General features: G+C 36.7%; 1 non-coding gene across 1 annotated transcript; it reads left to right on the top strand.

Moving 5' to 3' along the window:
• The first annotated feature begins 309 nt into the window (after window positions 1–309).
• Window positions 310–413, top strand: LOC150032179 (small nucleolar RNA R71). The gene has a single exon (XR_016525660.1). It is a non-coding gene; the product is annotated as a small nucleolar RNA R71 (small nucleolar RNA).
• The last annotated feature ends 9933 nt before the right edge of the window (window positions 414–10346 follow it).

Below are 10346 nucleotides of genomic sequence, written 5' to 3'. Positions count from 1 at the left end.
TGTGGGTTTGATACGTTCCCTAGTGACATATTCTGTAAAAGGTTTGTCATAGTAGCCACTTATGCAAAGAGCGTGGCTATTGCGTTAGAGTCAATAGCATTCCCATTCTGAGATCGCCTCTTCCTTTCTGCTCTTGCGTCGTAAGTTTTTTCCACCCATTCCATATTATACTTGGCTATACGGTCCAGTATTTCCTTAGCTTCATTATAATATTTATCCATGATACCACCAGCTGTAGCTACATCGGCTGCCATTTGAGACGCTCTGTTTAATTCGCCATAGAAAGTTTCCATCTGGATGGTTAACGGTAATCCATGATTGGGGCAATTCTTGATTAATCCTTTAAAATGCTCCCATGTGGCACTCAAGGTTTCAGCTTCTTCCTGTTCGAAGTTCATGATCTCTTTCCGCCTCCTTGCGTTTGTGGTGGGTGGGAAGTATTTATGCATGAATTTCTCCACTAACTTTTCCTAGGTCGTGATCTCTCCAGGCTCCAAAGAACTTACCCATTGCTTTGCATCATCACACAGAGAATATGGGAATAAAGATAGCCTAATAGCTTCTGAAGTGATTCCAGGAATCACAAACGAGTTGCACGTCTCCAAGAAACGTTTCATGTGGGCGTGAAGGTCTTCTCCCTAAGCACCCCCAAATTGTCCAGCTGTTCAGAGCATTTGTAACATCACAGATTTCATCTCAAATCTTGTCCCATCTGGCATTGGATATATGATCCCCGGTGAGAAATCATACAACCCAGGAGATGCATACTTCCGCATGGGACGCGTACTACTGTTTGCCATTATGATAGGATTTTGCGCAGCGTGGGCTAGCTGTTGAGCTAAGTTATGATTCGCTTGTTCGTCTGCCATTTGTTGTTGCCTAGTCTATTTTCTGAGTAGTTGTTTCCTTAACCTACGGCGACGATTAGATTGATTTCTTCGTCGGAAGGTCTTTTCAACTTCGGGGTCGTATACAAGTTCAGGGGTGCTTTCCCTGCTCATAAACATTTACAAGATTCGGCTTAGCTCGTAATACTCCCTTAGCTGAAGTTTTCCTCCAAAAGATACAAGCAAAATTTTTTGTTAGTTTTGTTGCTGAATCCTCGGCAACGGTGCCAAAAACTTGTTCGTTGATTTTGTGATTCGAGCTTAGGAGTGTATTGTATAAAGTAATTGGAAAAATAAGTGCAAATTTGAATGATGCATTGATGCATTTATAATGCATTAATGACCCGTTGATGCGTTAGTGATGTGCAACATGACACTCCTCTATAGACGTTCAAGTTTTCCTGACTCAGATCCAAGTATAAATCCATTTCAGGTTCTTGGTAAGTCCAGGGTCAAACTTAGGGATTCAGATTAAAGCTAACGTAGGCCTTGCATTGTAACTGTTGTAGAACTAACCTAAGTGTATGTAAAAATTAGTTATTTACACTAAGCTGCTGTGTATGTGTGCAAGAATAGACAAAAGGGTCGAGTAGAGAATGATGGGTCGTGTGAAAGTGGAGTGTAATGCATGTGATATGCATTGATCTAAGTTAGATGTACATGAACAAGAATATGATGCGAATGAGATGACTTGTTTATCTCTGTTTATGAGTTAGAATCTATTTGGCACTTCTCAATGCGAATATCATACAATACTTATCTCTAGGATGTATACGTCAAACACAAGATGCAATAAAACACAAGTGCATCTATCTCTAGATATACTAGGCGTTTGTAACTTGATGTTGGCTTACTTATTCTCTCGAATAATTTAAGCTAAAGCTGCTTTTACCAATTGATTTAGTTGGCTTAAGCGTTCGAAGTGGAATTTTTCATGAAGTTATAGATGCATCCAACATAAACAAGAAGTAAACAATGGAAAAGTATAAGAGATCAAATATGTGGATTATAAAGAAACTAGATGTTTTTACAAAACCAACACTTAATCAAACGAGGAGATGAAAACGATAAATAAGATGGAATGAAAGGAGTGAAGCCGCAGAGTACAATCTCTTGTCCTCTTTGGCTCAATTCTAGTCGTGTACAACCATTTGTGGAAGAATTAGAAGAAATGTCTCTCTCGAGCTTAGCTTCCTCCGCTCCTTGATCGGCGATGGTGGTGGTTCTCTTCCATCTTGTTCTTCTCGACACCACAGCACAGCTCTACTATCTCAGAATTACAGAATTATGTAGTGCTAAAAGATCTAAGATTCTAAACTAAGCTAAGCTCTTTCATCCGGTGGGATTTCTTCTATTTATAGGCATCGATCTTCTCCAACTTGATGATAGGCAGCATTAAATTCCATACTCTGATCAGTCGCTTGACACTCAGATGCTTTTCAGACGCCGCCCGTTATAGATGCCCATGCTTGCAAGTGGTGATTTGACACAAACAGCCTGAATCAATAAATCTTCCTTGCGTTGAATCACTCTGACGCATGCCCCATGCATTAGACTTTGCCTGCGACACTTTTCTTAATCATGCATTATACTTTTGTTGAGATCCTGCAATATCATGAGTTAGTGCCGCAGTATTTTAGCAATAAACATTCTTTTGCATGAGTTTGATAGTGTTCGAGTAATTCCATGCGTTTCTTCTAAAAATTATGAGATTTTATCATTAAAGACCCTAATTGTTCCAACTTTTGAGCCACAATAACTTGTATTTCTACAAGTTATCAATATCCTACTAACTGCAATTAAGAACTCGTTAGCGACCCAATTCCAAATGAAAGATTTGGGAGAGGCTCAGTTTGTTCTGGGTATACAGATCTTTCAGGATCATAAGAACAAAGTGCTACCGCTGTCTCAAGCATCGTACATTGACAAGATGTTACTCAGGTATTCGATGCGGAACTCCAAAAGGGGCCTACTTCCATTCAGGCATGAATGTCTAAGGAAATGTGTCCTAAGATGCCTTAAGAGGTTGAGGAGATGAGACGGATCCCATATGCATCTGCCGTTGGCAGTTTGATGTATGTGATGCTCTGTACTAGACAAGACATCTGCTATGCTGTGGGAATAGTCAGTAGGTATCAGTCTAACCCAGGCCAGGGTTACTGGACCGCAGTTAATAACCGGAGAACGAGGGACTACATGCTCGTGTATGGAACTAGGAATTTGATCCTTAATAAATACACGGATTCTGACTTTTAAATTGATAAGAACTCTTGGAAGTCCACTACAGGGTAAGTTTTTACTCTTAATGGAAGAGAAGTAGTGTGGCGAAGCATTAAGTAGGGGTGCATCGCAGACTGCACAATGAAGACCGAGTACGTAGTGGCTTGTGAAGCTGCTAAGGAGGTCGTTTGGATAAAGAAGTTCCTAACAGAGCTGTAAGTTGTTCTAGACATGTCTAGGCTCATCGCTCTCTATTATGACAATAGTGGTTCTATAGCGAACTCCAAGGAGCCCAGGAGTTACAGAAGTATCATCTCATCTGCGAGATAGTGCATCGAGGGGACGTGATAGTCATGAAGATTGCTTCGGAGCACAACGTTACTGACTTGTTTACGAAGGCTCTCACGGTTAGAGTGTTTAAGGGTCACCTTCAGAGCATGGGTCTAAGGGACCGCCTGCAGCTGGACTAAGTCAAGTTGGAGATATTTATTGTATTGGGCCTTAGTGCCCTATTTTATTGTTTTGTACTAGTTGTATGTACACCCTACTCGCTTTAGGACAAGTGGGAGATTATTGGGGATGATGCCCAAAACTCTCGTGTCCTATAGTTTGTAAACACAGTTTTGAACAAACGCTTGTGGTGTATAATATATGATATTTTCTTCACTTATTGTCTATGAACATTGGATGTTTTATTTGCTTTACCACAAACCAATGAACTAAAATCCATCGCTTGTAACTTAAGCATGTATGTGGAGACATACAGGTGGATCATGTCTTAAGTGATAACCAAAAAGGTCTGTAGTATATGGATATAGGAGGGAAACCTTATCCTGGTAACGCTGCTGATATGGCCTGCTTTGTAGAATAGTTACAAATGTTGTGACTTGTTACAGATGGTCTGATCCCGATCATTCATCTAAGGACATGCGAGCAGGGGCGTTCTATATAAAGATTTTGTATAAGACCTGACCACGAAATGTTAACGTCTCATTATATAATGCCATTCATGACAGAGACTTCACTTCACTAGGGTGACCATAGGTAACATGACCTCAATCCTTAGTGAGTTGGGAACTCCTGCCTTTGAGAGCGGTCTTTTAATTTGCATGGGTGCCAGTGGCCAGATCGCCAACTCAAACCTACCACTTTGGGGATTCAACTGATTTGGGAGTTGGGAACTCAGCTACACAAGATGGAATTTACTCCTTCCCTGAAGCAGGGGCAAGTAGATAGATTCCTCCCTTAAGGGTTGATCTCGGGGCTTGAACGATGTGGCATCACACATCTTCTCATGGCTCGAGAGGTTTCCACACATAGTAGGTCTATGTTATATTGTTCATTAAAGGGATCAATAGTACTTAAGAAGTTAGATGTAACTACAAGGACAAAATGGTAAATTAGTACAACTGTACTTACGAGCATCTATGAAGGATTATCGTACTATTGATTGGTTATACTGATGGACAAAGAAATATATATGTGGTAAGAAGAGTTCAACTGTCAGTCTTTAGTGGAATGCTTGGCAATTAACGGATGGTGGATCTCGTGGCTAAAGAGTTTAGTCAGCTATTCACGTACCGTTGGAGCTTCGAACCATAGGTACATAAGGTCCCCTTGGTAGCTCAATGGATTCAAGTTGAGAATAAGTTTTTGGGTCAGTTTGAAGTGTTCAAATTGACAAGAGGGAGTTCGATTATATATGATATGATTGAACTGGTTAATTATATATGGTATGATTAATATTATGTATGAGATACATTATTTAGAGGAAAATGATATAAATCGATTTATATCTAGTGGAAGAGAAAAGAATATGGTTTATATAATATATTAAACCGCAGGTTAGTGAATATAATATGATTATATTTATTATTTTTAATTGGACAATTATAGGATAATTGTGCTGCCATTTTCTTCGTAACCGTCTGATAGTGGGAGGTTTCATTCAGTTTTCATAACTGAAGAATAAAATGAAAATCGTTTTCATTTTTCAAGATATCAGAGAATTCACTCACGAGTTGTATACTGCTATTGGATAACAAACTGAGAGCCTACACGATAACTCAAAGTTTCTACACGATCGTATACACGTGCGCATCTTTCTAAACGATCGCATAGGTTTTTGCTAAACGATCGTCTAGCTCTTTCATAAATGATCACGCGCCCGAGCTTTTACTAAATGATCGTCTATACGATCGTAGCCTTTTTACTAAACGATTGTGTACCGCTTTCTAAACGATCAAGCATCGTGTATACGATAGACATCAGCTTTCTCCCACTTGTTTGGTCGTGGTATACGATCTTCCTTTTCTCCTTACCTCTACCAAATCCAACAGAGCCCACACCTCCTGGATTCTCACACCGAGAATACTGAGGGTTCTAAGTGGTGGTGTCATCCCTATTGTTGTATTCGTGTGTAGGCCGTTTGTGGGTAGACGACCAGTGATTTCGTGAACAATTGCTTGGACGTTCCAGCGAGAGCGAGAGGAGCAGTCCTATTCGAGAGCGAGATTTTGGTGAAAAAGAGTTCTTCAACTGGTACGTATTTCGTTCTCTTGTTATTTAGTTGTTCAAAGCATGCCTGTAATTAGTTATATAAATGCATATCTATTCTGTTAGATTGTGAATGCATTAATTCTGTCACAATGAGTTTGGAACGATCCACTTCCGCTCAGAGGTACTCTTATATAAGAGTTCCTTCAGTTACAATTTGTTGTAAAGTGGCACAAACGAAGTAATCCTGATTCGTTCATGTATTGACATGAGGAGCAGAGGCGTCCTATACAATGAGTTTGCATAAGATTAAACCAAGAATTAAATCACTCTTATTTTATAATGTTGTTTGCTGTTTAAGACTGATTATTTAAAAGCGATGACCTAGGTAACTTGACCTTAATCCTGAGCTAACTATGAACTCCTGTTTATTTGGGATTATCTTTAGATTTTCATGAGGGTTGGCTCAACAGCACCGACTTAATAAGCCTTCCATTTCAGGGGTAAGATCAGGTAGATAGCTAGGGATATAAAGTGCAAGACAGAATTCGCTCCTACCCGCTTTTAGGGATAGTAGAGAGATTGTTCCCTCAAGTGCTCACTCTGGGTCTTGCACAAGGGCCCCACCCTCTCATTGGACTTGAGAGACTCGGTTTAGTGATTGGATCACAAACAAATTGTTCATTAAAGTATCAGTGGGACTTAAGGGACAAGATGTAATCTCGAGGGTTAAACAACTTTTGACCCAGTCGTTATTACGAACAACCTGTGAAGGGTTAACTTACTAATCATGATTATATCGAGTGAACATAATATATCTACAGTGAAGGGAACTACTGGGCTTTAGTGGAGTGACTCGATAGTTAACGAATGGTGGTTAATTAGGTTAAAGAGTTTAGTCGGTTAATCGCAGATCGTTGTAGCCCAGGATCTATAGGTCCATGAGGTTCCCTTACTTGCTCATATCAGACTAAACCTTAAAACAGTGTGACGAACGAATTTGAAGTGTTCAAATTCAATTTTTGGAGCAAAACGTTAAATATATATGATATATTTAACTTAATGTTTAATTGTGAATTAAACTTAAAGAGAGAGAAAATAGGAGATATTCAGATCATATTTAAATACCAAGATTATGAATAGGGATTCATATAAATTGGGATTAGTGTTGGATTTTATATTAAATTAATTAAATTATTTAATTAATTATTTAAAATTAATTTAATTTTAAAATTGATTATTAGAATTAATTTTGAAATTAAATGGAATTGGTCAAAATTGTATTAAAAGTCAAATTGTTGACTACGTCAAAAATGCAATGGAAGTAAAATTGTTGATTTTTTACTTTGAGAGTCAAAATTTTGACCAAGTTAGTAGAAAGATTCAACATTTGTGAGTGAGAAATTCTAACTATTGAATTGCTAAATGTTGTCTTCATTTCAAGACACTTGACCCACTTAATCCCACTTTGAGTTAGTGGTTTTTTTAGAGTCAAATTCTCATCAAACTCAAAATTACATGTCATGCATGAAATGGCCTATAAGTGGAAGAGTTCTATGATATTTGGTTCTTCTTGGCAAAGTGGAGATTTATGAGATTTTTGAGAAAAATCTTAGGCCTAAATCTCTCTCAAATCTTAACCTATTCATCTCCAAATTAGTCACTCATCGGATCCCACCATCCCGTTCTAAGTCCGGAGAATAGTCAGAAAGACTCTCATAGTGGTCTACGAACCGTTCATGAGGAGATTGGAGCTTTTAGAGAAGATTAAAAGTCTACAAAGATTGTATTATTTTCTCCCTTTGACTTTTTTTTTTTTTTTGCATGCTTATTGTTTAAATTAACCTAATTAGAGTACTTTAGATCCTTTATTTCTTCTGCTGTGCATTTGTTCATTCCATCATTATATTGTCTTCTTATATATATAATTGTTGTTTTGTTTACTGTAAAATTAATTTTCTGTAAAATATTGAAAATTGGGACGATACGCTTTCGCTGCGGACCCTTCGAAGAGATCCTTCAATTGGTATTAGAGTGGCGTCGATGGCGCAATTTTTTTCCAAAATTTTGGAACATTTTTTTTTTAGTTTTTTATGGGATCTAAATTTCTTCATGTGATGAGTGTTCTTGATGGATTTTTTAAATTATTGGATATTTTTTTGGGATTGGCATTGTTTACTTTATTGCTTTGTTTTACTTTTTTGTATGTAAAGGCCCATGTTTTGGGCCATTAATTTGCAATAGAGTTTATAATTCAAAGTCCTTGAGTTGTCTGTGGCCTTTTCTGTGCGATTTTGGAGAATACGAGATGAAAAACGATGAAATTTTGAAAAAGATCGAATATGTACAGTAGGCGACTATACAGTAGCATCGCGACGTTGTGCCCTAGCGTCACGACAGTACAAGCGGTGGATAGAGTTTTTTCTTTGTAGCATCGCGATGCTACGTGTGATGGACGGAGTTTTTTCACCGTAGCATCGTGACGCTCTGAGAAACTAGAGAAGCGCAGGTTCACATGCAGTTCGGTTCGATTTGAAGCTAGTTTAGGTCTAGTTTGCTTGGTTCGAGTGGTTTAAGGATGGTTCGATGGCTAGTTGGTCTGGTTCGAGCTGTTCAAGGCTCGGTTCGCTTTTTTTGAACTGGCTGATAATTATTCTTGTAATAGTTAGTAGTTTTGGTTAACTAAATTAATATAGGTGTTACATTAATTTAATTAATTATTTATTGTCCAATCTTGATCCAATAATTTTTGTTATTAATTATGCATGTGATGTATGATTTAATTTTATTATTATATGTCATATTGTATGTTATATAGTATTAAATCCCACCATAAGTTATGCATTTATTTCATACATCATTTATATTATAAGTGTTATAATATATGTAAATGCATGATTTATTTAATATAGCATGCTCAAGCATTGTTCGGCTCGGGAACCGATGTCGTTAATTCGACTCCAAACCGAAACAAGAGAAAATTTGTATTTACAGAATTACTCCTATCACTACTGAAATGTAGTAATAGTGGTAAGTCGATCCGTAGGGAAGCGTGATTTGATTCGTTAAGTTAATTTTCTAACTAGAGCGGTAAATGAGGGGATTTTGTGTGGAAGAGAAATATGCATGAAATTAAAAATAAAAAGGTAAATGTAATCTAGAATAGGAGTCTATCTAATTTCTAGAGCAAGAGAGAGTTTCCTGTGCAATTTCTTTCATTAGGCATCAATTAATTACACTGAATCTGTCAACCCCTCAACCTATTAGAAAATCTAATAGTCCAATTAGCCAAATTCAATATTAAACTAAATTAGCCCTAATTCAATTTACAACTCTTCCTTCTTAGCGACATAAAAGTTAAAATTGAATTGCATTATGAAATGGTTCAATTGTTAAGACATATTACAAGCCGGAAAAGCCATATCTTATAGCATGATTTATTTGAAAAAGATTATATTAGGACATACATGCATTTGGTCAGAAAAAGTCTAGACTTTACACATGTGATCCTAATATCGCAACTAAATCAATCAATATATGTATAGGCTATGACGATTTTGCAAACAAGAATTTCAATAAACTAATTTGTCAGATCAATTTATTAAAATTCCATTAAGATTCAATCAAATCATCCCAAAGAGTTCACAACAATTCAGTTAAATTAATTTGAAAACCTTCAAGAAATTAAACATAGGGCTCTTGCTCAAAAGAAATTAGATAGGAGTTACATCTTAATTCATAGACAAATCTGAGATACACATCCAATCCGTTGATTACAACCCAAAACAAAAAGAAAAACTAACCTAAAAACACTAAATTCTGATGGGAAAGGAAGAATAATGAAGGTTAACTTTGGCCTCCATCAGTTCGGCCTCCAAAATTCAACATATTTTGACTTAAAGACGAAGGGAGGTATTTATAGAAATCATTGCAGCATTAGCATTGCAACGCTCAATAGAAAGGCCACGAATGTTAGAGAAAATGTTGCAACGCTGAGCATTCTGTCAAAAACTCGATACTCGATGCATGATGATCCTTTACTCAATACTCGACACTCAATTACTCGATGAAAATTTACTTGATGATACTTGATGGCCTTTTACTCAATGGTATTCGATGGCAATTTGGTAATTTCAACTCCTTTGAAGTCCGGATGCTCAAATCCACTCCAAATTGCTTCAAATTAACCCCGATCGGCTCCAAATCGCCAGTTCTACCTCTTGGTTGCTCGATACCTACAAAATAGGAAATTAAACACATCAATCCAATAACGATTCCAAATTAAGCTAGGAATAATAGCTCTTCTCGGGAGCTCATGCATCATATAGTATAAATGTTATAATATATGCATGCAGGTATTAATAGCATATCCATACATCATTTATATTATGGTTCAATGTATGTATGGATGTATGTTATTGTATGTTTCATTACTTTATTATATAAATGTTATATACATTGGTAATAAAATGAAAATGCATGAAGCATGACACTACCTTAGATAATTTATAATTGTTATATTTTACTAAGGTATGTCAAAACATGCAATGTAATGTTTTAATTTGTTCCATTTGTTTATAATTGTTATAATAAAATGAAATTAGAAATTAAAATCTATAATTAAGAGTTGCATACAAACCTTAGGTTATAATCATCTTTTAAAATTGTTTTAAAACATGATTCACATAGACCTATGATCACTTTTCTAATAAGATTTGAAATTTTAAGTTTAATCTTCTAATC

Source organism: Benincasa hispida, chromosome 12 (genome assembly GCF_027475165.1).
Source record: "Benincasa hispida cultivar pf3 chromosome 12, pf3_genome.v1.1, whole genome shotgun sequence".
NCBI lineage: Eukaryota > Viridiplantae > Streptophyta > Magnoliopsida > Cucurbitales > Cucurbitaceae > Benincasa > Benincasa hispida.
This window is presented reverse-complemented; position numbering and strand designations above follow the sequence as displayed.